The 23832-nt window shown below is 38.0% G+C and overlaps 1 protein-coding gene across 6 annotated transcripts in view; it reads right to left on the reverse strand.

Annotated features, from left to right (window-relative positions):
* Positions 1 to 23832, reverse strand: part of ZFAND6 (zinc finger AN1-type containing 6) — an 83512-nt gene that overhangs the window by 52824 nt on the left and 6856 nt on the right. Inside the window, exon 1 of one of the 6 annotated variants that reach the window (XM_009210752.4) lies at positions 17064 to 19789. The exons of 4 other annotated variants lie outside the window; for them this stretch is intronic. The gene's annotated coding sequence lies outside the window, so the exon portion shown is untranslated. Of the gene's footprint in view, positions 1 to 17063; positions 19790 to 23832 lie in introns of those variants that run through there. One more of the 6 variants, XM_009210749.4, reaches the window with a different exon arrangement.

Raw genomic sequence — 23832 nt, forward strand, 5'->3', positions numbered from 1 at the left:
CTGGAGAGTTAGGCTGGATTCTAGATGATTAGAAAAATAAAAAGGAAAACACAGTTCAAACATCCAGACAGAAGTCAAGGTCCAAGGCTCAAGTAAGCTAAAATGGACTGGGTGGAAAGCAGAGCTCAGGCAGTACTACAAGGAAAGCTATTCCATTTTCTTGGGCATGGGAGTCTATACAAGTGATCATCAATTAGCCTATGGTAAGCAGCTAGAAGGCAGAGATTACATCTTCATTTCAGTTCAACATATAGGTGAATGCTAGGTCAAGAGAACACAGAGGACAGGCTGGGAGCGGTGGCTCACACCTGTAATCCCACCACTTTGGGAGGCCGAGGCAGGCAGATCACTTGAGCCCAGGAGTTCCAACATCAGCCTGGCAAACAGGGCAAAACCCCATCTCTACTAAGAATACAAAAATTAGCCAGGTGGTGGCACAGCCTGTAATCCCAGCTCCTGTAATCAGGAGAACTGCTTGAACCAGGGAGATGGAGGTTGCAGTGAGGAGATCATGCCACTGCTCCAGCCTGGGTGACAGAGACTCTGTCTCCCAAAAAAAAAAAAACCCACCACACACACACTCACACATGAAGACAGAATATGGCCCCTACTCATACAGGATTTCACAGCTTTGGTACAAAAGGCAAATGTGTTGAATTATTAAGGCAAATGGTGTGATCAGTGAAGAACAGAAGGAGTTGCCAATTATGAGTAGCTCTTTCAGGAAGATGCGGGAAGATAACAGCTGTAAAAGTGAAAAGGGCCCAAAACTAGGTATTTAGAGAAAATGCTGGTAGTTTACTGTGACTGAAATACAGTACACATTGAGAAAGTAGTGAGATGAGGATACAGAGACAAGCAAGGGCAAGATCATGGTGGGTCTGTTCTGGATAAAGATGCAATAAAGAAAAATCCCTCAAATGTTGCGAAAGAAGAGAACCTAGAAAGGTGCTACCCAATACATTAAGTAGCCACCAGCCTCGTGGAACTACTGAGCACTTGGAATGGTGCAACTAAGGAGCTAAGTTTTAATCAATTTAAATAGCCACTACTAACTACCATATTAGACAGCAATGATCCAAGCACAAGTAAGAGAATTTTCTTATCCAGAAAGAATTTATCTTCTACAAAGAAAAGAGGGTAACCAAAGATACAGGCATTTGTAAGTTAAGGAAAAGAAGGGGCAGGAAATTGAGAAAACTCACAAAATTATGTCAATGATAACAATAAAGTATAAAGGAGGAGTGAGGTGAATTTTTTTTTTTTTTTTGAGACAGAGTTTCACTCTTATTGCCCAGACTGGAGTGCACTGGCACAATCTCAGCTCACTGCAACCTCTGTCCCCCAGGTTCAAGCGACTCTCCTGCTTCAGCCTCCCGAGTAGCTGAGATTACAGGAATGCACCACCACACCCGGTTAATTTTGTATTTTTAGTAGAGATGGGATTTCACCATGTTGGTCAGGCCGGTCTCGAACTCCTGACCTCAAATGATCCACCCGCCTCGGCCCTCAAAGTGCTGGAATTACAGGCATGAACCACTGTGCTCGGCCAAAGTCTTAAAGAATGGAGAAGGTTTAAAATAAGCACACAGAAAAATGGTAGAGGGTTAGGATGAACAAGGATGGACAAGTCCAAGCTGGAGTTGTAAAGTATAAAGTATGCAGTAAAACTTAAAAAAAAAAAAAGAAGCTATAAAGGGTATTGTTGAGACAACTGACAAAACTAAATATGGACAGTACATTTAATAATACTATTGCATAAAAGTTAAATTTCCTGATTTTGATAATCACACTGTGTAAGAGAATATTCTTGATCTATGGAAATACATACTGAACTAGGTAGGGGTAAAAGTCTCCAGCTTACTCTCAAATGATTCAGAAAAACACAGTATGCATATATATTATATATACAATGCACATATATGTGCATACTAATTTAATTTTTATATATGCATGTATAATACACACCCAAGGAAAGTAAGAATATGATAAAGCAAACAGGACAGAGTATAACAACTGGGACTCTAGAAAAAGGATATATGAAAGCTCCTTGTACTGTACATGCAATAACTATGTAAAAGTTTGAAAATAAATACAAAGTAAAAGTTACAGAAAAATTCATAGTAGTGTCAAAACAAAACTATATGATTTTCTCTGATAGCACTTAGAAGCAGAGTAGATGACAAACCTGGTCAAAGATTAAAAGCTAAGAATACTGGGAAGAAAAGTGATTGAAGAGGGAACTGTAGCTAGAGGAGACAATGAAACAAGAGGTGCTGGGACCGGAGATCTTGATAAAGCTTAAAGCTTAAGAATAAACGTGGTGGGAAAAGGAGAATGAGCATTGGCATGACAGGAGGCTACAGTCAGAAAGATAGGATATTAAGCATTCCAAATCAGAGTTGTTATTAGTCATTTAGGAAATGCAAATTAATCCCACAATAGAATACCACCCCACATCCACTAAAATGGTTAACATTTAAAAGACTGACCACACCAATTTTTGGTGAGGGTGAAGAGAAACAGAATTCCCACGTATGACTAGTGGGCATGTAAAAAACTACAGTTAAATGCACTATTATCCTAAGACCTAGCAATTCCACTCCTGGGTTTCTACCTACAAGGAACAAAAACATATGCCACACACTTGTACACAAATGTTCACAGCGGCATTATTCACAACAGCCAAAGCATAAAAGCAGCCAAGTGTCCACAGATGAATGGATAAACAAAATGTGGTATGTATATATATAGAATATTATTCCACCTTTAAAAGGAATGAAATTCTGATACATGCTACAATTTGGATGAACCCTGAAGACATGCTAAATTAAATAAGCCACACTACAAAAGGACAGATATTGTATGATTCCACTTACGTGAAGTACTTGGAATGGTCAAATTCACAGTGACAGAAAGAATGTTGGTTACCATTGACTGGGGGAGACGTGATTGGGAGTTATAGTTTAATGGGTACAGTTTCGGTTTGGAACAATTTTTATAGTTTTGGAGATGGAGAGTGGTTAATAGTTATACAACAATGTGAATGTATTTAATGCTACTGAAGTCTATTTAAAAACAGTATAAATGATAAATTTTATGTATATTTTATCACAATAAAAGATTAAGCTAATGACAGTGCAACATGAATGTACCTCAAAAACATTTTAAGGTCATGTATTTTATTATTCCATTTATATGAAATGTCAAGAAAGGGCAAATCTATAGATTACTGGTTACCCATGACGGGTGGTAGGAAAGGGGATTGTTTACAAATTGGTTCCAGGGATATTTTGGGTGAGAGAAATGTTCTAAAAGTGGATTGTGGTAGTAACAACATAACTTTAAAAATTTACTAAAAAACACTGAGCACTTATGAAACAGGTGAATTTTGTGGTATGTAAATTATACCTCAATATAAGAAGTTTTAGGCCAGGTGTGGTGGCTCACGCCTGTAATCCCAGCACTTTGGGAGGCCGAAGCAGGCAGGTCACCTGAGGTTGGGAGTTCGAGACCAGCCTGACCAACATGGAGAAACTCCATCCCTACTAAAAATACAAAATTAGCTGGGTGTGGTGGTGCATGCCTGTAATCCCAGCTACCTGGAAGGCTGAGGCAGAGAATCACTTGAACCCAGGAGGCAGAGGTTCCAGTGAGCCGAGATCGTGCCATTGCACTCCAGCCTGGGCAACAAGAGCAAAACTCCATCTCAAAAAAAAATAAAAATAAATAAAAATAAATTTTTCACCGATCGAATTGCCAATCAGTAAAAAAAATTAATATATCTACTGGTACGGGTGCAAATGAACTACCTTTTTTTATAGGTCCGGAAACGGAGAGTATAGTACTTATACAATGTAAGTATTTGTGTATCTATAAAAAAGGTACAATAAAATACAGTATTATAGTCACACGTGACCACAGTCTACATGCAGTCCATTACTGACCAACACATCATGTGGCACATGACTATACATGTAGATTTCACAAAATATCCTGAAGTTAAACACACACACAAAACACACCAGGATTTTAAAAACAGTAGGTACAATATGATCCCCCATTAAAAAAATTAAACCTAGGTATGCATGTTTATAGAAAAAAGGCTAGAAAGATACATAGAAACTTTTATTCATTTTTATTGCTAAGTAGATGATCAGTGTTTTTTGTTTTTGCCTATCCATTTGCCAAATTTTCCATAATTAATATGTATTTTTTGTTTTGTTTTATTTTGAGATGGAGTCTCGCTCTGTCGCCCAGGCTGGAGAGCAGTGGCGTGATCTGGGCTCACTGCAAGCTCCGCCTCCCGGGTTCACGCCATTCTCCTGCCTCAGCCTCCTGAGTAGCTGGGACTATGGGCGCCCCGCTACCACGCCTGGCTAATTTTTTGTATTTTTTTAGTAGAGACGGGGTTTCACAGCGTTAGCCAGGGATGGTCTTCATCTCCTGACCTTGTGATTTGCACACCTTGGCCTCCCAAAGTGCTGGGATTACAGCTGTGAGCCACGGCACCCAGCCAATTAATATGTATTTTAATTGTATGATCAGAAAAGTTCAGAAGTGGAATTGTTTTAAGCAACGATAAGGTCTTGATTTTGGGAGTTGATCGTGAAAGCTCTGGAGACAAAGGTCATAGGAGTTAAAAAAATTAATTTACTTTGAAATTTAAATGAATTTATGTATTCAATAAAAATTAAGCGTTTCCTATGTGCCAGCTACTGTTCTAGGATCTGAGGATATAGCAACGAATAAAACAGACCCAAATCCCAGCATTCACAGAAGTAGAAAGTCACTTGAATGGGGTGAAGAACTTAAACCAGGTACAAAAATTCTAAATGAATGTGAAAGAACGATAGAGAGAAAAAAAAGAGATAATGAACAGGAGTAGCCTTGATACTTGACAGAAGAGTAATGGCCTGAAAACACAGAACTCACTCCCCTTTTAACCTCCTTGTAAGAAGTATGGAAGAATCAGCAACCAACACTTGAGGACCAGAAGTAAAGTGGCATCCTTTGAAAGATGAAAGCTTCAGTTAGGGGAGGAGACAAAGATTCTGTGAGGAGTTAAGTATCTTGTTCACTACAGAATAGAGCTCTAGAGCAAAAGGGATGAGTAGTAAACTATATTTGGTATAGGAACCAAGGGAGCATGGCAGGATTAACTGACTTCAAAATTTAACTAGGTTCAGACTGCAGCTTACGAGGCATTTTGAGGCTTGATGATGATGCAAGATGACAATCACCTGGTCCTCAGATGCTGGGACAGCATATATTATTTATCACTGTATCCTCAGAGTCTAATAGAGTCAAATCTGCAGGTTAGTAAAAGCAAAAACCTTCAATGACTTGAAGAGAAAATCCTAAATAGCAAAATTCAGGATCGCTCAGGAACTTGCTCCAAGAAATAGCTTTGCCTAACTTAGTGTTGTTTTCAAGAAAACTATCATTCTCTCTGCCAACCCGGCTTAATGCCTTGGTCATTTCTGACACACTGCCCCCATGTAAATTAGTAATTAAATCAGTACTCCTCATCTAACCCTTTTATGCCATTACATCTGGTTTAGGCCCTCCTCCCTCCCACTGCTTGTCCAGTTAGGCCTCAGTTATTAGGAAGTATATCCTTTATCCAAAATGTTTGGGACCAGAAGAGTTTCAGATTTCAATTTTTTTCATATTTTGGAATATTTGCATTAAATACTTAACAGTTGAGCATCCCTAATCTGAAAATCCAAAATCTGAAATGCTCCAAAGAACATTTCCTTTCAGCATCATGTCTGCACTCAGAAAGTTTCCAATTTTGGAGTATTTCAAATTTCGAATTTGGGATGATTGACTTACACTTCGTAAATCTCACTTAATCTCTTGCCTCTCTGAACTGACTTGCAGTAACTATGTGTGTGCTGTAATCATTCCCCCTGCCTGTGTTCCCTGATCTAGGCTTAAACAGACTTCGTAAGAAGCAGAGTGCTATAACATTGGTAAGGCCTGGATTCGAATCCCAGCTGTTACATATTAGCTGTGCAATCTTGAACCCACATCACTTTACTGCCTAAGAGGATACTTAAATCCTCTCAGGAGGATCAGACCACTCCCCAGATCAATAATTAAAAGGTTTCCCATCACTAAGAGAATAGGCTTAGCTCATCTTGTCTATCCAGATTCATTCTCCTGCCATTTTTCCTCCTGGGCCCTAAAGCTCTCAACTTCCATGCTTTTGAAAGGGAATTTCGCTCTGTTGCCCAGGCTGGAGCGCAATGGCATGATCTAAGCTCACCGCAACCTCTTCAGCCTCCTGAGTAGCTGGGATTAAAGATGTTGCCATCATGTCCAGCTGATTTTTGTATTTTTAGTAGATACAGGGTTTCACCACGTTGGCCAGGCTAGTCTCAAACTCCTGACTTCAAGTGATCCTCCTGCTTCGGCTTCCTAAAGTGCTGGGATTACAGGCATGAGCCACCGTGCCTGGCCTTTCATGCTTAATCATCTCCACGAACAGGCTTTTCTCTCAAGTTACAAGGCTTACCTATCATCCCTTTCACTCACTCTGGTTAACTTTTATTGATTTTCTAAGTCTTAGCACATTCACTTTACAGTCTTCTCTGACTCTGCTCCAATGATAATCTGGTCTCTTTTTTTCCCTCATTATCAGCTAACATAAATTCTCTGCATGTTTCCCCAACATATAAGTTATTAGCATAGCACCTAGTTAGTAGGTGCTTAAGAAACCTGTGCAGAATTTATTATTGTGGATAATACCACCACCAATTCACAGGGCTGGGAGGTTTAAAATAACATATGTATAGGCCGGGCACAGTGGCTCACGCTTGTAATCCCAGAACTTTGGGAGGCCGAGGTGGGCAGATCACGAGGTCAGGAGATCAAGACCATCCCGCCTAACAAGGTGAAACCCCGTTTCTACTAAAAAATACAAAAAATTAGCCGGGCATGGTGGCGGGCGCCTGTAGTCCCAGCTACTCAGGAGGCTGAGGCAGGAGAATGGCGTGAACCCAGGAGGCGGAGCTTGCAGTGAGCCGAGATCACACCAATGCACTCCAGCCTGGGTGACACAGGGAGACTCCGTCTCCAAAAAAATAAATAAAATAACATATGTATATACGTATAGGATACACAGTAGGTGCTCAGTCCACCATCATTTTTTCTATACCATATCCACCTCAGAGAAGACTTTACAAGAGAAAATTAAGGGAGGTGAGGACGGTTCAATTGAATAACAAACTTCTAAGATGGAATTCTGATTTTTAGTTCATAGGAAATCAAAGAACCAGAAGATATAAATTCAGCAAAACAAGGAGGGAAGCATGGTCCAATCCTCATAAAATCCTTAAGTATCTGGAACTCTTACCAATTTCCATCATTTGACACTCACTAAAATAAGAATGAATAATCCCTGCTACATGCCTCTTTCCTACCTTTCCCAGAAAGTCACTTGACATCAAGTGATACTGAGATACCAAACCCAAAGGTTTAGGAACATTCGTAAAATTACTCAGGTTATCATGGAGCTTCAAAAACAACCACCAGTAGTCTCCCTGCCTTGAATTCCTCTCCCCAAGTAAATCTTCCCTCTCCAAGTAAACCTGAATAGCAAGATCATGCTCTGGTGTTAGCCTTCCCATTTTGAATCTAGGCTCTGCCACATAACCTTTGTCAATTTGTCCCATCTCTCTATAACTTAGCATTATCATCTGTGAAACAGGCACAATAATATCCACCTCATGATATTGCAAGAACTTAAAAAGTTAACGTGTCTGATGACAATGTCTAATATGAGTTGCAATTAAATTAATATTCCAAACCCTGTTTTTCCACTTATTTGCATAGAAACCTTCATAATTCACCACTGCTCAGTCACACCATTCCCATATCCTGTATGTACTCCATGCCTCTTCCCCACCTGGGCTTACTGGAAAAGTGAGAAATTAAATGGCATCTGCTAAACCAGCAAAATTTTGGTTGGCGTATCCAGAATCTATTACTTCCTCCATTTTGCGATTCCAGGATTGCCTCTTTCTGGGTAAATAAAATAAAGCTTTTAGTGTACATCCAGTCTCAAACCTATCTGACAAACCTTCAAGGAATGTCTCAGATTTTACTTTTTCTAATTTTCTTATGATCTTAGCTTACCTTTCTCTCCACTTGAACTTCTACAGCAATCATCTATAACAAAACACAATTTTGGACTCAGTAATACATGATCCTGACATTAAACTGAATTAAGTCCGGCCCGAGGCTGCCTCCATCCATATTTTAGGTTTGGCCCAAAGTTTCTCCCTACATAGTGAACTATAAAGCTAACTTGATATGTAAGCATACTCTTGTAACAAGTAGCCAAGTCTCAGCCAATCACAGTAGCTGAGTTTCAGCCAATCACAGGTGGCCAACTGTTCAAACTGTGTTCAGATGAGGCAAAGGCTGCTGTAACCAATCCAGCTGTTACTGTACCTCACTTCCCTTAGCTGTATGTATGTCACTTCCCCTTTTCTTTTTTTTTTTTGAGACGGAGTCTCACGCTGTCGCCCAGGCTGGAGTGCAGTGGCACGATCTCGGCTCACTGCAAGCTCCGCCTCCTGGGTTCACGCCATTCTCCAGCCTCAGCCTCCTGAGTAGCTGGGACTACAGGCGCCCGCCACCGCGCCCGGCTAATTTTTTGTATTTTTAGTAGAGACAGGGTTTCACTGTGGTCTCGATCTCCTGACCTTGTGATCCGCCCGCCTCGGCCTCCCAAAGTGCTGGGATTACAGGCGTGAGCCACCGCGCCCGGCCTACTTCCCCTTTTCTGACCATAAATGTTATCTGACAATACAGTACTCTAGAGTCCTTCTGAACTGTTCTGGTTCTGGGAGTTTCTTGGTTCTTCAATTGCTTTTTGCTCAATTAAATTCCATTAAATTTGTCTAAAGTCTTTAACACTGACTTACCAGATAGGAAATATTCATATCCCCTAGTTTTATCAAACAGTGAGTTTCCTCCAGAAAAGGACCATTTTACAGTACTTTGCAAGCTCATCTGACTATGTAACTAGTTTGACTACCTGACTAGACTGTATGCACACAACTCAATACAAATTTGTTACTGAAACAATTATTTTAGGCAATCAATGTCACCTTTTCAGTGTAGGTTTTCATTTGAAAGTCTGCAAAGAACAAATTTTTCTACAAAAAGTAAACGTATTTTTAAAATTCCTACAGCTACTGAGATTCAGTATTCATTCAGAGAAAAGATAACCTTACAGTAGTCCACCCTTATCCACTGATAAAGTTTGTGTATTTGTCCCCACTCAAATCTCATGGGTGAACTGCAATCCCCAGTGTAGGAGGTGGGGCCTGACGGGAGGTGACTGGATCATGGGGATGGAGGAGTTCTCATGAATAGCTTAACACCATCCCCTTGGTGCTGTCCTTGAGATAGTTTTCACAAGATCTGGCTGCTTAAAAGTGTGTGGCACCTCCCCCAACCTCATTCTCTCTTTAGCTCCTGGCTTTTGTCATGTGATACACCAGCTCTCTCTTTGCCTTCCACGGTGATTGTAAGCTTCCTGAGGCATGATCAGAAGCTGAGCAGATGTCTGGTGCCATGTTTCCTGCACAGCCTGCAGAACCATGAGCCAATTAAACCTTTTTTCTTTACACTCAGTCTCACTTATTTCTTTACAGTAATGCAAGAATGACCGAATACATCCAAGATTTCATTGTTGGCTGTTTCAGTTACCTGAGATCAACCACAGCCTGAAGATATTACGATATTTAAGAGGGAGGGAGACCATATTCACATAACTTTTATTACAGTATAATTATTATATTATTGTTAATTTCTTACTATGTCTAATTTATAAAACTATGTCATAGATATATATGTATGCATAGGACAAAACACAGCATATATAGGTTTGGTACTATCCACAGAGGGTCTTCAAACGTATCCCCCATGGATAAGGGGCAATTACTGTATATATTTTAAACAATTATCTAAAAAATTTTAAGAAAACTGGTTGTGTAGGCCGGGTGCAGTGGCTCATGCCTGTAACCCTAGCACTTTGGGAGGCCAAGATGGGTGGATCACCTGAGGTCAGGCGTTCAAGACCAGCCTGGCCAACATGGTGAAACCCCGTTATTACTAAAATACAAAAATTTGCTGGTCATGATGGTGGGTGCCTGTAATCCCAGCTACTCGAAGGCTGAACGGGAGAATCGCCTGAACCCAGGAGATGGTGGTTGCAGTGATCCGAGATTGCGCCACTGCACTCCAGCCTGGGCGGCTGAGTAAGACACTCCATCTCAAAAAGAAAAAAAAAAGAAAGAAAAAAAACCCAGAAAAACCGTTGTGTATTCTATTTCTCAAAGCTAAGAGCTGGGTGTGGTGGCTCACGCCTGTAATCCCAGCACTTTGGGAGGCCAAGGCAGGCGGATCATGATGTCAGGAGATCAAGACCATCCTGGCTATGGTGAAACCCTGTCTCTACTGAAACTACAACAAAATTAGCCGGGCGTGGTGGTGGGTGCCTACAGTCCCAGCTACTCGGGAGGCTGAGGCAGGAGAATGGTGTGAACCCAGGAGGCGAAGCTTGCAGTGAGCAGAGATCACACCACTGTACTCCAGCCTGGGCAACAGAGCAAGAGAGCAAGACTCTGTCTCAAAAAAAAAAAAAATATATATATATCATATAAATCTATTATAACATTCAAAATCTATTGAGTCATTTACATTTTTATTATTTAATGTATACCAAAAGAACAAAGTAAACAGATAATCTACAGAACAGGAGAAAATATTCACAAACTATGTGCCTCTGACAAAGGTCTAATATCCAGGATCTATAAAACAATTCAACAAGCAAGAAACAAATAATCCCATTAAAAAACAAGCAAAGCACATGAACAGATACTTCTCAAAAGAAGACATAAACACAGCCAACAAATACATGAAAAAATGTTCAACATCACCATCACTAATCATTAGAGAAATGCAAATCAAAATCAAAATATCATCTCACACCAGTCAGAATGGCTATTATTAAAAAGTCAAAAAAATGACACATGTTGGCGAGGTTTCCAAGAAAATGGAATGCTTGTACACTGTTGGTGTTAAGGTAAATTAGTTCAGCCACTGCAAAAAGCAGTTTGGAGATTTCCCAAAGAACTTAAAACACAACTACCATTAGACCCAGCAATCCCATTACTGGGTATATACTCAAAGGAAAATAAATCATTCTACCAAAAAGACACGTGCGCTCACTTATTTTCATCACAGCACTATTCACAATAGCAAAGACACAGAATTAACCTAGGTGCCCATCAACAGTGGCCTAAAGAAAACGTGGTACATATACATTATGGGACACTATATGCAGCCATAAAAAAGAACAAAATCACGTTCTTTGTAGCAACATGGATGGGGCTGGAGGCCACTATCCTGAGTTAATGCAGGACAGGAAACCAAGTATCACATTTTCACTTATACATGGGAGCTAAGCACTAAGTACACAAGGACATAAAGATGAGAACAATAAACATGGAGGGAAGGGCTGGGGAGAGACAAGTGTTGAAAAACTATTAATACCTATCAGGTACTATGTTCACTGAGTGATGGGATCGTTTGTACATCAAACCACAGTGACAGACAATTTACCCATGTAACAAACCTGCACATGTACCCCTGAACCTAAAATAAAAGTTAAAAAAATAAAATATAGCAAAAGACTATTTTGAATAGTAAATAATGTCACATTAAGTTTTCAAGGCCGGGCGCGGTGGTTCACACCTGTAATCCCAGCACTTTGGGAGGCCGAGGCGGGCATATCACAAGGGTCAGGAGTTCGAGACCAGCCTGGCCAATATGGTGAAACCCCATCTCTACTAAAAATACAAAAATTAGCCGAGTGTGGTGGCAGGCACCTGTAGTCCCAGTACTCAGGAGGCTGAGACAGGAGAATCACTTGAACCAGGGAGGTGGAGGCTGCAGTGAACCGAGGTCACGCCACTGCACTCCAGCCTGGGTGACAGAGCCAGACTCTGTCTCAAAAAAAAAAAAAAAAAGATAAAGAGTTACGATAGCATGGCGCTTCCTGCCTCTAAAAAAAATTGCAATTGGTAAAAAAAAAAAAAAAAGAAAGAAAAACCACTCCTATTCTTATAATGGATAATTCATGGATTTTTATTATGCTTATAATTACCTTTAATTCCCAACTATAGTTAAGAATTTGATCCCTTCAAATAAAGAAATATTGGTAATATTTACCTCTATTTCAAAAGTTTCATCAATTTGATCTTTTTCCTTTACCACCAAGTTGCTTTCAAAGCTATGAATAAAAAGCCTACTTTTTCTTTTTTTTGGTCCAATAGAGGTCCTTTTGCTTTAAAATATGTTAGAGGGGGAATGGCACAGAGGACAAAGAGAAAATATTTTAAATGAAAATGATTCCAAATCAACTATTTTTCAGTTCACATCAATTTCATTTGCAAGTAATGTTGGCTGCAGTATTTAACTTTTTTGATGATATAATATTTGATGCAAAATAACCTATGTAGCTTCTCTATCCTATGTATAAGTTACTTAGTAAGCTATCTGACTTTTGTTCACAGGTGCTTTATACATCCGGATGCAGAACGAGCGAGCACAAGGTCCAAGCCAATAGTTATTTAAGGAGTTGTTAGCATTTCAAATAGCTTAAAGTGCTTTTGCACTTTGCCTAATCTTCCTACTACACAGGTTGGTCTCAAGTTTTTATTAAATGTGAGGAATTCAACAGCTATGAAACTCAAAACTATGTGCATAAGGAAAACTACCTTTACTTTTCCTGTCTCTCATTCTTTTATCTTCTTACATTCTGGGGATGCTAAAATGTTTAATATCCTTTTTCAAAGTGTTTCAAAAACTGTCAGAAATACTTTTTTTTTTTTTTAATGTTTGTTTCCCTTAAAGCACTTTTAGACAGGCAGCAAGTTTTCACTATGCCTTAGAAGAAGCAACTACAAATAGCTGGTTAAAGAGTGAGGTGGAATGGTGTGTGGGAAAAAAGGAATAGAGAAGTAAGCTCAGGAAAGCACACAGCTCAGTGCGTAAGGGAAAGGACTTCTGGTCTGACAAACCTCAGTTTTAAAGTATGCTAGCCATTTACCAGCCAAGGAGACCTTAGACAAATTAGCTAACCTTTCTAAATTGACTTACTGGTTCAATGATAGTAACAGTACTTAGCATGGGGACCATCTGAGAGAACACTTAGCACAGAATTAGCTGGTGTTATTCTTCACTCTAGCTAGTATGCTAGTATTCACTGACGAATATGAAGCAGAGAAAAACAGATACGACTGCACAGTAAAGAATGTATTATATAGAGCCTAAAATGGAAATGAAGATCAATTAGGAGGTTGTTTAGTCATCTAAGGAAGAAATTATACCGTGGCCTTATGCTAACATGTGAAGGAAAAAAAAAAAGATCAATTCTAGAGACACTGAATTTAAAATTTATAGGCTAATTGTGGCTAACTGGTGATGAAGGAGAAGAATCAGAATGACAATCAAATTCTGGCTTGGGTGGTAGTATCACCCATTTACTGTGACTTTTGGTGAGCTGGATAAATATGGCTCTCAGGTACAAAAAAAATTTTTGGATTTTAGATACAGACGTTGGAACCATTAATATGTATAGTATGTTAATTAAAGATATGGGACTGGAGATTATCAAAAGGGAAGTCTAGAGAAGAGGACACAAATCACTAATGAGGAAAGCATAGACAGTATCATGAAACTAATGAGAAGAGTTTCAAGCAGGAAAAGTAGTCAATGGCACTAAATGTTGCTGAGAAATCTAGTACTTACAAAAATCTATTGGTAGCACATGACACAGGGTATTTTACACTGGGGAGGGGAAAAAAAGGTATAAACAGTGATAGATGGATCTTTTCTCTTCTACCAAAGCGCTACTAACACAAAACTGTTTCGAGTTCATTTTCTCCAATGGCATACAAACGCGGAAAACCATATTTAGTCAAAGAAGTTCACAGCCACATCAGTTCAAAAATTAGCATTTAATAGGTTTCGATAAAAATGGCTCTAGGTTCTTTCAAGTTTTATCAACTTACTGCCCATTAAATTTTTTCCTCATATTATTTGGAGGGAAAAAAATCACTATGTTCCTCTTGAATGGCAACTAACACGGACTTTGAATACATTATTTCATCTCCAATGTAAGGGAATAAAACGCAACCATCACTCTTCATATCTTGACCCAAATACCTAGGTCAATTTAAAAGTTTTCTTCTCCTTGTAGAAAACTAGTTTCTACTCTCCCGACAAAACCAAGAAGATATTCCCTAAATCTGCCAACATAAGATCAGTAGTATTGCAGAATTACAGTTACAGAAACCACTAAAAGAGCATCATTTCTTTACCCTGGGGTACCCAGCAAAATGTAATCAACAGCTAAACTTGAAATAACTTTCACTATAGTATTTACAATTATCTTTATCTCTATTTGGTAGCAGTAACATTACATTTTATTAAGACAATCAAATTACATGTCAAATTACCAATATTCATGATATAAATATGGAAAATTTTAAACTTCTCTCTATCCCAAATGTTCCAGACACCAAAGTATCTGAAAAAAAAAAAAACCATAAAAGTAGACATTAAAGGAAACCTTCCCCTGAAACAAACACAACAAACATACCAGCATTAGCTCTGAAAGTCAGAGATACTAAATTATCAGTTAACTGAAGTAAAAGTTGACACAAAATAAGTTAAATTATTTAAATTGCAAAATGAGCTAGACTAACTCAATACCATACATGCTCAACTACTGGTTGCATCAATGAGTTATAGCTCAGCCCATGGCTTATCATTACTCCCCATTTCCAAGAAAAATTAGGATTGTCTTTGATTTTAACACAACTTAAGTTTATTCTGGAACGTTACTCATTTATAAGCCAGTTACGCCTATTTCATTTAACAGACTAGCTAGTAAGAGTATACACAATCCGTGGTCAATGCCGACAAAGCATGCTCTTAAAGACAAATAGAAACAACGTATGTCTAGCACCACTGTATGTGTGTAAAGTTAAGTTCTTACCTTTAACTGAAACCTATAAAATACTGGAAAGATGCTAATATACCATTTCAAAGCCTGTAATTATTCATAACAGTTATCTGTTTCCGAAGCGTAGTTTTAAAAACTCAAAATTAAGAAATGCACAAATAATGACAAAGGTTATTCATACATGTTTTTGAGGCAGGTAAACTAAGGTTAACTGGCGCTACTTCAGTCTCCTCCTAAAAATGTTTCTGATATATTTTCTTGAAAGAAAATATTTCTTCTGACATGCGCTTACCAGAAGAAAAAGAAAAGCCAGCCTGAATAACAAAGCCAGTATAAAACATTAAGCCCCATACTTACTAATAGCAATACATACAAATAAGTATATGAAATATCTAACAGAGATACAACTGCTCACTTAAGTGGGTAAAAGTTTTTCTAATTTCCTTCAGCTGATTTTCATATCCAGAAAAATTGATTTATATCCATCCACATCTTGGAAAATGGTGTTGAAAACAGGCTTTCAGGCAAAAACTAATCAACAAGTCAGAGAGCTCCATAGGCACACTTTAACAGAACATTTCAGGCTACACATTAGAAAAACTCTGAAGCACATTCTGCTGGTGTCGATATAAACTGGTGTAACTTTTTAGAAAAACAATTTGGCCAGTGAAGTGTTCATATCCTTTGATCTAGGTAAGGCCACTCCAGGATTTTTCCAAAAGAAATCTTTTTTAAAAAGGAAAATATTTTACAGCTACACACAGATGTGTGTTCAAAGCAATACTATTAAAAATGACAAAAAATTAGTAACCTAAAAGTAGACAAGTCAAAAAACTAGGTCAATTAAGGTCACATCAATTTAGGAGAATTACATAGTTACTGAAATGAAAACAATTTCAACAGATAGTTAAATGAAAACATAAAACTGCACGAATTCATAATTTTTGGAAAAATGCAAGAATATAAGATAGAGAAGGGAACAGGAAAAAAATGAGATGACCAAACAATGATCTTCTGGTGGGTAGATAGGTAACTTTTTTCGATTTCATTATTATTACACTATTGTTTAAGCAACAGATACAGCAGAAAAGCATTAATTTAAAAACCTTTGCATAATCCGGAACAAGCAGCATAGCAAATACAACAGCTGAAAATGCTTAGCCAGCATTTGTTCTGGTTACTGTAATGATTATTGCAATTTATACCTTAATTTCTATGAGAACAAAGAGCAACAATATAAAGAAAACAGTCTCTAAAAAAATATTCTTGTACTGAAATACACTACAATTACTTCATAAATAAGAAATATAGATAGAATCAGATACTTTAAAAAAAGTTTTAGTAGCCTACCTATAGCTTTTAAAAATATAAATCCTGTTTCAAAATGTTAATTACTTATCTCCACCTTTGAAAGAAATGAAGAGTGAATGAAGAAGAAAGCAGTTTTACTTTGTTCATCAATGGCCTTTTTGAAAACAAAGCTAAAATTATGAGCATATTAAAAATGTCAACATATTGTTAAAATATACTGAAATTAAAAGGGGGATTGTGCTGGGGTTAAAAAAATTAAACAGTTGGCATTTCAATTTATTAAAAAAGACTTATTTAAGCCTATCACATTTATCTTTCAGCAATTTAACATTTTAAGTTTAAGGAAAATGACATATCAAATGAACCTCCTCAAGATGTCATTTATAAAAACTGACAACTGACTGTTCGAACAACCAATCCCAAAGAAAAGCCTGTTATTGAAGATGATTTGGAGTCTAAGATTTTTTGATGACACTCATATTCTGAACTAAAAATAATGATAGGAGAAAGTCAAGTTTGATTCTCTGAACACCTATTTCCTGTCCAAACAGCCCTTTTGTTCTGCTTCCCTGCTTAATTTTAGTGTTCAGTCTGCATCAGAAAATAAAAACAATGACAAAACCTAGCACACACAGAATCATAAAGGAGCAAAATTATAAAATAAAGGATCATAAAAAGATTAGAACAAAAATCCTACCAACAAAACCTCCACAATTTTCTGTTTGCTTCACCTCAGATTAACTTCACTTGAAGCTGTACTCCAAAGCAACCAAACCTGAGTACCAAGCTCCACCTTCTCCAATTCTAGTGGCTGAAGAGTAAAATCTCCTCCCTGTTAGTGAAACTGGTAATTGTGATTGGATACTACTAATATCCATTATTTTAAAGAACTTTTCCTTGCTAGCAGGTTAGGTTGGACACACTAAAACCCCCTGGATAAGCTGGTTTCTTAAAGAAACAGTAGGTAAGGTTTCAGTTTTCCCATCATATACTGTTTGCTTACCCTTGTCTAGGTGAAAAATAAACTAAGTAACATAAATGAAAATCTCACAGAAGCAGCTGTTACCAATTGTTTAAAATACAACGCTTTTAATCGAAATCATTTGATTATTTTTTTGGAACAATGAAGGTGAAGTTATGCTTTAAAGACAGATTATTTTTAATAGAGTTCACATTTTACCTGAAAATTGTAAAAGGGCAACAGAAAATTCATTACAATATGTTGCTAAGAGGAACAAACTAATGTTTTTTCTAAGACTTAAAGAGAAAACTATAACTTAAGTGAAAATATACAGCACTAAAATATTGAATGCAAAAGATTCATTTCTAAGCTGTCTATCAAATTCACTGACACTTATGTTCTCAGTATCACAACAGAGTAGAAATGTTAGTGACATCAAAGGTTGATATTTCTACTTAAAACTGAAGATTGGGCAGAAATATTATTACATTTAACAGATACGACATGTGAGTATTTTGCCAACATTAATGCTTAACCATTTGCAAACAGAGATCTAAAAGCAAAAGGCACATGTTCTAATGACCTGTTCAAGTATAAAATTTAGAAAAGTTTAAGTCTTTTTCATATATTTTTTTAATGTGTGGAAACTACTTTGCACTCTATAACTTCAAAGTGGCATGGGCACCCTAAAGTGAAAGGTATATTCCTCTTAAACTTCTCACTAAGCTACATTAAATTGTATTTTTACTACAGAGATCCTAAAGAGATACTATCCAGGAACTCTGATTTTTAAGCAAAAAAGACCTACTGTCACTTTATATACTACTAGGTTTACTATTTTTACATTATACGTTTATATATTTTAATTAGAACTGCTTATGTTTTTAGCAGCTTGGCCCATCAAACATTACTCTGACATTAATCATTACCTGACTGATTCAATGGCATTTTATGTCTAATTAACTGTGTAAGTATACTTTTTACCTCTACCAAAAATCCTGTGATTCATAAACTCGAAATTAAAGCATATTAGAGTGACTTCTTCTTAAAATATGCTTTCAATGTTTGGTTTGCATCAGAAAATAAAAACAGTGACAAAACCTTTCAACATTTTAAAGTTTTCAAAGTTCAAAATCTTGCAACTATTTTTCCCCAGAGAAAACTCACATATTAGAACACAAAGCCAACAAAATTGTTTTGAATACAAAGGGAAGTCTTTGTAACAAACTGAAAATTCACATAATTGCAACTAGACATGAATATGGAGCAATACCCTGCTGAAGCCCAAACAGCTGCATAATCTATTATGCCCTTTAAGTGGACAAATTGAAAGAGCCAATTCACAGAGGTCTAGTCCCAGGATCCTTTGCAAGGATTCACTGTTTTGAATGCCCAGCACTTCATGAGTCAAGTTCAGGTTTTCTTCCCACTGTGTGGACACTCTTGCAAAACAACACTAGAAGCAAAGGAGGCACAGAAGCAATCAGCAAAAAAATACACAGCTTGAATTACAGCATAAGACTTGAAGAAAAGTGACTGTAGATGGCCAAAAGTGTTATGAAAAAAAAAAAAAAAGAGAGAGAGTTGGCAAACATTTTAATCTTAAAATCTGGCAAGCATAAAATTATGGAAACCAAATAAACCTTTGCTCTCGCATCAATTTTTCACTTCAAAGTTAATTATGAAACAAACACGAATCATACACTAATATAACACCAAGACCACTCTCAATCTATATATAACCAAGAGAAAAGAGAACTGTGTACTTAGTGAATCCAGATTGTTTTAAGATCTCTGGGACCTGCTTGAAAGAACATCAAGGTGATTATCATTTTAGGTAGCAAACAGGTTAAAATTAAGAGTAGTTTATTCCATTTCTAAATCAGCAGCAGCAGAAAACAACAGCAAAAATAAATAAAAAGAAAGCAATGTCACAACCATAAAATTTATAACCGAGATAATATGAAAACAAGGAGCCTGCAAAAAGCTCTGAAGCTCCCTGACTGCATGCAGTAACAACACTTTTTAAGCATCAAGTATTCAAAGGATGTATTGTACATTATTTGTGGGAGCCCAGAAAGTTTCCCAAATCTTATCAGCTAAAAACAATTTAGAAGAGAACAAACCACTGAACAATTTGGTGCCACTTCATTTTTTATTAAAAACCCTACTTATATAAAGAATCAGTATCTAGACTATTACGAACAACTTTTAGCAGAAAATATATAGAACAGGGCAAACACTTTCTTAGAATTCTGAAGGATTCTGGATAGTTCAAACTGCTCTTCCAACAAAAGAAATTAATCCTGGGCATTTTCTCTGGCACAGCTGGTGGTTTATTGTAGTAGATGATAAGAAGACCACCCTGACATTAGCAAAACATGACTGGGATCACTAAGGATAAACTGAAAAACACCTCAATGGGGAACAAAAAATTTAAAAAATATGGCTGGGTGTGGTTGCTCACGCCTGTAATCTCAGCACTTTGGGAGGCAGAGGCAGGTGGATCTCAAGGTCAGGAGTTCAAGACCAGCCTGGCCAAGATGGTGAAACCCCATCTCTACTAGAACTACAAAAATTAGCTGGGCGCTGTGGCAGGCGCCTGTAATCTCAGCTACTTGGGAGGCTGAGGCAGGAGATTTGCTTGAGGTGGCAGACACTGCACTCCAGCCTGGGTGACACAGTAAGACTCTGTCTCAAATAAATAAATAAAAATAAAAAATATTTCCCTGGCCAATACACATTGCCTACAAAAGTAAGATACATTTGAGCTTGCAATTCCTGGTGTATCTCTCCTGACTCCTTAGGGAAAAGATTACAAGGTGTGTAGGAGGAGTTGGGGATTTTGACTGAATGGCCTATTCAGTCAAACACTGAACACAAAGGAAACATTAAGGAAACCTACAGATAAGAAAGCATAAACCAAGCTGATAGGATAAGGTATCTTTCTACAAAAAACACAGTAAATTGCTTTGTTTTAGGTCTCAAGGGATAAACAAGGTTATGATTCATGCAAAATAAAAAGAAACTGGGATCACAATAGTGAGACAAAAGTAAAAGAGAAGGCATTTATAATACTCAACTATCAAGATTTTAGGAGTCATACATTTTCATATGCCAAATAACATACCATAGATCATCTAAGAAAAAGTGCTAGACATAGAAAAACGAAGAGAAAATAGACTGGCCAACTTTAAATTCCCTCTCTCTCCTTGGAGGCCTAAACCAGAAAAAAATAAATAAAATATTACATAAAAGACAAAGACTAACTCTTATAGCTACCAAAAGAGCTTTTCTCAACCAGTTTAAACAGTCACAAAGAAAACGAACAATTCTGAAAAGCAAAAGTTGAATAGGTAACATTCTCTGTGAACTATACAATAACATTCAAAAGTTAACAGTTTATTCATTCACCAAATCTTTTGAACGTCTATTATGTGCTGAAGATACTACAGTAAATAAAATGGATATAGTCCCTACCATTATAGAAACTTATGGTCAAGTCAGACCAGTGCTGTCGCACAGAAACATGAGGGCCACATGCGATTTTCTATTTCCTAGTAGTCACATTGAAATATAAAAATTGGCTGGGCACAGTGGCTCACGCCCGTAATCCCAAGACTTTCAGAGGCCAAGGCAGACAGATCACTTGAGCTCTAAAGTCCAAGACTAGCCTGGGCACCGCAGTGAAACCCCATCTCTACAAAAAATTTTAAAAAATTTTTTAAATTATCCGGGCTTGGTGGCGTGCCTGTAGTCGCAGCTACTTGGGAGGCTGAGGTGGGAGGATCCCTTGAGCCAGGGAGGTTTAGACTACAGTGAGCCAACATCACACCACTGCACTCCATCCTGGGCGACAAAGGCAACACTATGTCTCAAAAACAAACAAACAACAACAACAAAAAAAATTAACAGGCCAGGAGCGGTGGTGCTCGCCTGTAGTCCCAGCTACTTGGGAAGTGGAGGCAGGAGAATCACTTGAACCCAGGAGGCAGAGGCTGCAGTGAGCTGAGACTGTGTGCACTTCAGCCTGGACGACAGAGTAAGACTGCGTCTCAAAAAAAAAAAAAAAATTGTTTTAATTAAAAAAAAAAACAGTAATAGTATATTTTAACACAATATATGTAAAATATCATTACTTCAATATGTAATCAATATTTTAAAAATTGAGATATTTTCATTGTTTTGTACTAGAAATCAAGTTTCTATTTCATACTCAGTACATCAATTCAGACTTGCCACATCTCAATAGTCAGATGTGACTATTTAAATAAAATATGGTAGCCATTAGCCACAGGACTATAAATTAAGACAAATATCTATTATTGCAGAAGACTCTGTATCTCTGCTGTCCAACACAATTGCCACTAGCCACATAAGGCCACTGAGTGAGCACCTAAAATGTGACTAATACAAATGAGGAACTGAATTTTTAATATTAAATTAAATTTAAATTTATTTAAATAGCCACAAGTGGCTGGCAGCTACGGGACTGTATGGATCTGAAAGAAGAAACAGACGCTAAAACAATTCACACAAACTTAATGAACTGGAGTTGTTACAAATGTTTATGAAAGAAAAGCCCAGGCCGGGCGCAGTGGCTCACGCCTGTAATCCCAGCACTTTGGGAGGCCGAGACGGGCGGATCACGAGATCAGGAGATCAAGAACATCCTGGCTAACACGGTGAAACCCCGTCTCTACTAAAAATGCAAAAAATTAGCCGGGCGTGGCGGCGGGCGCCTGTAGTCCCAGCTACTTGGGAGGTTGAGGCAGGAGAATGGCGTGAACCCGGGAGGCGGAGCTTGCAGTGAGCCGAGATCGCGCCACTGCACTCCAGCCTGGGGGACAGAGCGAGACTCTGTCTCAAAAAAAAAAAAAAAAAAAAAGAAAGAAAGAAAAGCCCAATATAAAATGAGCACATGAAGCCAACAGAAAGACCTAACCTATTTTGTGGCATCAAGGAAGGATTCCTCAAGGAAATCACAACTAAGCAAAACAAAAGCATATGGAAAGGTCTTGAGTAGAGAAAACTGAAAACACAGTAGAAATAATGAAGAAAAGTAAAAGGGGTAAAATAATATATGCTATTTGTAGGAGACTGATTTGGATCACAAAATCGAAACTCCATAGGAAGGCAGGAGGGGTGGAAGCAGCCCTACCATTTGGAAATAAAAAATAAAAGTCTCCCAAACAAGTCCTGAAACAAAGCTTGTTCCACTGTCCTCACTCAGTAAACTGCAGTCATTCCAATCTTCTGTCAAATTCAAAGTCAAGTCAAGCACTTTGCATACATGCCATTTGTGCCAGCAGTTCCCTTCACTTGGGAAACTTCCTCCAACTTCTTGATTTTAGAACTCAGAATCACCGTTCCAAATTTTCTACACAGGACAAGTTTTGGAGCAGTGATCCAGTTGGAAGATGGGGAAGAGGCTTGAAACTGTTTGCAAAGCAATTTTTCTTTTTCTTTTTTTTTTTTTTTTTCACCCAGGCTAGATAGAGTACAGTGGTGCAGTCTCGGCTCACTGCAACCTCTGTCTCCAGGGTGCAAGTGATTCTCCTGCCTCAGCCTCCCGAGTAGCCGGGATTACAGGCACCGACCACCACACCTAGCTAATTTTGGCATTTTCAGTAGAGATGAGGTTTCACCATGTTGGTCAGGCTGGTCTTGAACTCCTGACCTCAGGTGATCTCAACCACGCCTGCAAAGCAATTTTCACAAAATATTTTGCCAAAAAAACTTAGTCATTTCAGCCAGATGCAGTGGCTCACGCCTGTAATCCCAGCACTTTGGGAGGCTGAGGCGGGTGGATCACCTGGGGTCAGGAATTTGGGACCAGCCTGGCCAACACGGTGAAACCCCATCTCTACTAAAAATACAAAAATTAGCCAGGCATGGTGGTGCATGCCTGTAATCTTAACCACTCAGAAGGCTGAGGCAGGAGAATTGCTTGAACCCAGGAGGCAGAGGCTGCAGTGAGCCAAGATCGCACCACTGCACTCCAGCCTGGGCAACGGAGCAAGACTCCATTTTTCTTTTTTCCTTTTTTATGTTTTGATAGATTGGGAAAGCTAAAGAAACTCCCATACACACGTTGGTACCACTGATCAATTTAAATGTGACATCCTCAGAGAGACCGTCACAGATCATCCAATTAGCACCTTCTATTATTTATTTACTTCCTAGGCACTTGTCGAAATCTGAAATTCTTTATTCGTTGGTTTGTCTATATTGACAGACTGTAACTGGATGAAGGCAAGAGACCTTGTCTTGCACACAGTTGTGTCCTCAGTACTTGGCACAATGCCTAGATGGAGCAAGTACTTAAATACTTGTTGAAAAAATAAAAACTGCAACTGTAGAGGTTTTTAAATATATAAACATAAAAATATTACTCATCAAAATTTAAGTAATAGTTAAAGCTATGCTCAGAAGAACATTCAACAACATTACATATTTTCATTATAAAACATAAAATATTGTAAAAGTTGCAATTTTTTTAAGT

This window comes from Papio anubis, chromosome 7, assembly GCF_008728515.1.
Source record: "Papio anubis isolate 15944 chromosome 7, Panubis1.0, whole genome shotgun sequence".
NCBI classification, from domain to species: domain Eukaryota; kingdom Metazoa; phylum Chordata; class Mammalia; order Primates; family Cercopithecidae; genus Papio; species Papio anubis.